The 6244-nt window shown below is 31.1% G+C and overlaps 1 pseudogene; it reads left to right on the forward strand.

Annotated features, from left to right (window-relative positions):
* Positions 1-223: 223 nt before the first annotated feature.
* LOC111736857 lies at positions 224-342 on the forward strand (annotated as a pseudogene).
* The last annotated feature ends 5902 nt before the right edge of the window (positions 343-6244 follow it).

Here is a 6244-nt window from a genome sequence, read left to right on the forward strand (position 1 = left end):
AGCAGTGGAAATTGGTTTCAGGTGAATGCTAAGGACTCTTTTAGACTTAAAGCACTAATATGTTTTGTATCTTCAGTTTTATCTGTTTTTCTTATGTGTTTATAAATGTTAGGCCTGAATCTTTTAAATTGTCAGTTCTTAGAAGAAATCACCTAAATGTTGGCCTTAATGAGTTAGTCTCTATAAAAACATTAGCAATTTAACCATTTGAATATATATTTCAGTCTATGGCCATGCTACCCTGAACAAGCCTGATCCTGTCTGATCTCGGAAGCTAAGCAGGGTTGGGCTTGGTTAGTACCTGGATGGGAGACCACTAAGGAGACCAGGTAAATGAAGGATTGTAAGTTGACAAGGTCCTTGCAATTTGTGAGGTTAACCAAGGGTTGCTTCACCTAAAATAAATAAATAAATAAATAATAAATGAATATATATTTCATTCATAGTACTGCTTTATCCCTAAATACTTCACTGTGTTATTTAAAAAACAAAACAAAACAACAAGGGCTTTGTACAAAATATAATTCAATTATCAAAATCAGGAAATTATAATTAATGTGGTATTAATGTCTAATCTAAAATTTTAATTCAAATTTTATAAATAGTACCAATGGTGTCTTTTATAGCAAAATTATTTTCTCTAATTCAGTATCAAATTAGAATTAGACCAAGGTCATGTGATGCATTTAATTGTCATGTCTCTTTAATGTGGACCACTTTCTCAACATTTGTTTTTATATGTGTGTATGTTTCATAATCTTGACATTTTGAAGTGCACAGACCACTTATTTTGTAGAATGTTGTTTAATTTGGCTTTATGTACTGTTTTCTCATGATTAGATTTAGAATACGTTTTTTTTTTTTGGCAGAAATACAATGGAAATTATGTGTACTTCTCTGGGCATCATAGTAGAAAGCAAATGACATCTAGTTATCCCGTTATCAGTGATGTTAACTTGGTTGCTTGGTTAAAATGGTATCTATCAGATTTTCTCTATGATTAACTGATGATTTTTCCTTTGTAAAAATATGTATCTTGTGGAGCAATACTTTAGGATTATATAAATTTCTCATTATGCATCAAACTTTCACTCAGTAATTTTAGCATCCATTTATGATTTTTGCTTGAAACAGTTATTACTGTGATGGTTGCCAATTATTAATATTTTACTTCTATCATTTCTGCTTATTTTATTACATGGCATTTTACTCTAAGGAAAAACTGAACTGTCTTTCCTTTTCCCCCTATTTTTGAATATTAATTTTCAAAGTTATCAGTACAGTATCTTGCTACTGTACTGAATTTATCTATCAGTTTTGATAGTTTTTTTGTGGACTCTTTAGGATTCTCTCTATATAGTATTACATCATCTACAAATAATGACTTGTTTTACCTCTTCCTTTCCAATTCAAATGGCTTTTATTTCTTTTTATTGCCTCATTGCTGTGGCTAGGACTTCCAATACTATGTTGAATAAAAGTGGTAAAAGTGGATATCCTTGTCCTTTTTCTGATCTTAAGAAAATGCTTTTAGCTTTTCCCCATTGAATATGAAGTTAGCTGTGGGTTTGTCATACATGGCTTTTATAATGTTGAAGTATGTTTCCTCTATTCCCACTTTGTGGAGAGTTTTTGCCTGAAGAAATCCAAAACATTAAGTCAAGAATATCTCTGCATCCCTATGTTCATTGCAGCATTATTTACAATAGTCAAGAGATGGAAGCAACATAAGCAAACTCAAGATCATTAAACTCCATGAAGGATAAGTACAAAAAAAGTATTAGCTAGAAAACAATAAAATAAATTAGTAAAAGTACTGATAAAAATTATAACAACGAAAAGTTAAACTAGAACTCTACATATAGTGAAAATGTCCTTCAAATGTTAAGGCAAAATAGGAAGGAAAAAAAGCAGGAAAATAAAAAGATAAATTATTTGCACTTGGTAATTATTTCTACATGCCCTCACCCCAGCTCAATTTAGTTATACTTATGTTTTTGTATATTAATGTCCCTCAATTTACCATACCTCCCAATATTTATGCCCTTATGCAGTCTCCTCTCACATTCACTCTTGATAGAGCCATGTGGCTTTCTTTGACCAGTTAACACATATGTCATAAGCAGAAGCTTAATAGGAGTTAGCACACAGAGGCTCATCCTCTTAGAATTCTTCTTCATGAAGTCCAGCTCCATGTTACATGAGGTGTGGTTAAACTACTGAATGATTAAAATTTATGCTGAGACATATCCCGAGAGATGAGAAGTCATTTTGGGCACTCCGGTTTCAGCTAAATTCAGCTACTTGGCCCAAACAATATTGCATGGGGTAGAACAGCCTAGTTGAACACTCCAAATTTCTGATGCAGAAAATTAAAGTCATTATTGTTTTAAGCGGCTAATCTTTTCTTTTCTGAAGCAGATATATATCTATAGAAATAGAATTATAGGTTCTTATCTTGCTTATGAAATAGTATATATTATTTAATGTAGACCGTGCTAACATAAGGATGAATGTTTTAATCAGAGGTAACTATTAAAACTACAAAGAATTTTACACACCCCAAAATAAAAATTAAAAAAAAAAAAAGAATAGAGGAAATAAAATGGAATCCCAAAAAATTCCCAATTAATTCAAAAGAAGGCAGGAAGGATTAATAAAAAAATAAATGAGAGGAGGAAAAAAGAAAAAACCCAAGATGGTAGATTCGAACACAAAATGTCAATTATTACATCAAAAATAAAAGGACTAAGCGTTCAATTGGAGGTAGAAAATATGAGATTGGATGAAACAGAAGGACCCATTTAGATTCTGTGATTCTGTTTATAGACAATAGATGTGGATGACAATAAGAAATAGATTATTTAAACATGTTGGATTTTGTTAATGCAGACCTTTGTTGGAAATTTGTAGTAAAATGCTTATAGAAAAGAAAACAGGCTAACAAAATGAGTTAAGCATCTAACTTAAAAAGCTTGAAAAAGGAAAAATAAGAAGTCCAGAGAATGTAGAAGGAGATAATCAAATAGAACACAAAAATGCAGTAGAAATAATCCAATATGTGGTTCTTTGAATAACTAAATAAAATTACAGATCTCTGCATGACTGACTAAAAAGAGATAGAGAGCAAAAATAAGTAACATTAGAATGCAAATGGGACATACTAAGAAAAAGGAATAAATTTAAAAGAGGAGAAATACTCTAAATTTTGGCAATTTGACAAGTAAGATGAAATGAAAATTTTCTAAAACATTATAAATCACTAAAGTGAATCAAGAAAATACAGAAAACCTTAGTGGACTCGTAACCATGAAAAAAATGAAATTAAAATCTAACCTCAAAATTAAAATAAACCTATCTGAGAGATATAAACCTATTATAATTAAGACAGTGTGATATTGGCACAGAGTTAGAAAGAAAACTTAACAAAACAAAACTTAAGACCCCAAAATCTACTTCTTAACTGACAATATGGCAAGGATGTAGACAAAATGCTGAAATCCAAGCAGCATGTTTACGAGCGTACATGGTGGAAAGACCAACATTTGAAATCAGACAGGAAGGCTTGGAGTCCTATGCAACCTTGGGCAAGCCCCAGGTTCATGTCCTCCAGTATCTTCAGTTATAAAATGGGAAAATAAAACCCAATGTGCAGTCTTCTTGTATATATTGAATGAAAGGGTTTGAGAATGAATAAGTACTTAATATAGTCTTATTTAAGTATCGTTACTGTTCTCCTTCAACTCAGATTACTACATATTGAAAAGAAGGATGCTAGATTAAAATGAAGGTAGGTAGGAAAAAAAGAGGTAGTGATTCACATCGATGACTATTTATACCTTATCTGTGTGTTTTCTTTCTTCTTTTATGTTTTTGAAGTTACACCAATTTTAAAAAGTAAAAATTGGCAAAATAAAATCTGAATTTGTTCCGTAAGATTATAACTAGTTTTCTGTCTTTTTTCCTTTTTTTATTTCTTCTTCCCTTCCTTCCACCCTTCCTTCCTTCTTTTCTTTATTTTACTTTCCAAAAGAGTGATTGCTACAATTTCATTAAAACCATGCAGCAAGTCATGTTATGAAAGTACACGCCTTAGGCAAGGGACACAGGGACTCTAAGTAAAGTCTCATAGGCATAGTACAATCCAGGAAGCTGCTTTATTGCCAATTTCTTTGCTTGTTAAAGTATTCCCAGTCCATAATTGGGATAATGACTTACGATGACTATTTTAATTAATTAATTTTTGTTTGGATTTTTAAAAATTGTGTCTTTTGTTTTAAAAGCCCTAGAACATTAGCAGTTTTTTAAATCATTAATTAAATATTCTAAAAAAAAAAAAAACTAACAGTAAGATTAGTAAAATGAATAGGAAAAATTGAACTTTCAAGAAAACACTATACTCAGTAGACAAACTATTTTATGCATTAAGATCAAGATCTAAAATTGTCAGCTTGCTTAAAATTCAATAGTGGACACCTAAACTTTTTCATAGAGAAGCCTATGCATAATGTTAGATTTCTGAGCTATTCAGCAATTCCAAGGTCCTAAGAATGCCAACTATTCACATGTCACTATTTTGATAGAGTTAGAGAGACCCTGACTTAACCTTATAAAGATATTCCTATTTCTTCATGACAAGGATAGATTTGACATCTTGTGACTTACCATTATCTGTTGTGTGAGTGTTACAGCTTTGTGAACTTTTCTAACAAGCTGAAGCAGGGAATTTTCATGATACATCCAAATTATATGCACTAATATTTGCTTTTGTGAATAGTAGGTATGACATTTCTGCCAGGCAGTTTAATATGCCATGGTGAGATTAATGAGGTAACATTTAATACTGTTGTTATGATGATGATGATGATGATGATGTTCATTTTTGGGTTAATAAGATGAAATAATGACTCAGTGATGAATTGTCACTATTTTTCTTTACATTTATTCACCTTCTCATCTTCATTCCTACTGCTTTTTTTACCTCCTTCACCCAGATTCCCAGGCAATGCATAAAGAATGAAGAGAAAAAAAAGAAAAAAAAATGGAAATAGCATATTTTGTACTTATTTTATACAAGGAACTATGCTCATTTCATCTTTATTATCTAATTCAATTTTTAAACAGCCCTATGAAATAGTTCATATATTCTTTTTATTACCAATGAAACAAATAAGACTCACAGAGATTATGTCACTCGCTAATGCCACACAGCTAATAATCAGTGTGGTGGGAATTTGAGTTCCAGATCGTGAGACTGCACAGCCTAAACAAAATATTTATTAAGTAGTCACTCATTTGACACTCATTACTTATCATACAATATCATACTGTCTCAAACATTTAAATCTTATGGGTCCTGCTTTCTGACTCTGAACATCGGAAAACTTAAGCAAAGAAAAATAACTCATACGTCCTAGATGCCAGGCTAGGTTTACTATCTAACAGTAAACCTTTGAGATGAGTGGCATCTTCATTTTAAAGAGGAGGATAAAGAGGTACCAAATAGGTACTAATCTAAGTTTACGCAGGGAGTAAATGTTGGAATCAGACTTGATCTTTTAACTGTCATGTAATACCATGCCTCCACTATATAATGCAGCAGAGAGATAGTTTAAACAGTGACCAAGGACTTTGATTTACATTTCCACTTACATTATTTTAATTATCATTCTTCTGACAAGACATACAATATCATGGCATCTAGGCAGGGTGGCTCCGAGTTACCGAAGCCTAAGCCACACACTGAGCATTAGAATGCAAGGTTTTTCTTCTACAGTTAAGCTCATGTTTGAAGCTAAAAAGAGCATTGCAAATTCAAGTAGGCTTAGCTAAAGGCAAAAGGGTACATGAAAATTAGCTCTATATAAAACTGACTTGATTCCAAAAATAGAGTTTTATATTTTATGTTTTAAAATTGTCTCTAGAATATTCTTACCCCGACATATTATCAAGCAAATAAAAGCAAGTTCAAACTTTCCAATATTAAAATAAATATTTTAAAAATGTTTTCAAAGTTATTATCAATAAAACTAATTCTTTGTACATTATAAATATATGAAAAAATCATAATTTACCAAAGCCCCAATAGCTAATAACTGTAATATTTTGGTGAATTGTTGTCTTTTTTTTCTATGTGCCATTTATAGTGGTGAAATTATATTGAATGTGTTGTGTTGTTTCATACCTTTTCAATTAGTGTTCTAACAAATTAGTGTTCTTACTTTCTTATTTAGTTATCTATTGC

This window comes from Pteropus vampyrus, unplaced genomic scaffold, assembly GCF_000151845.1.
Source record: "Pteropus vampyrus isolate Shadow unplaced genomic scaffold, Pvam_2.0 Scaffold22, whole genome shotgun sequence".
NCBI lineage: Eukaryota > Metazoa > Chordata > Mammalia > Chiroptera > Pteropodidae > Pteropus > Pteropus vampyrus.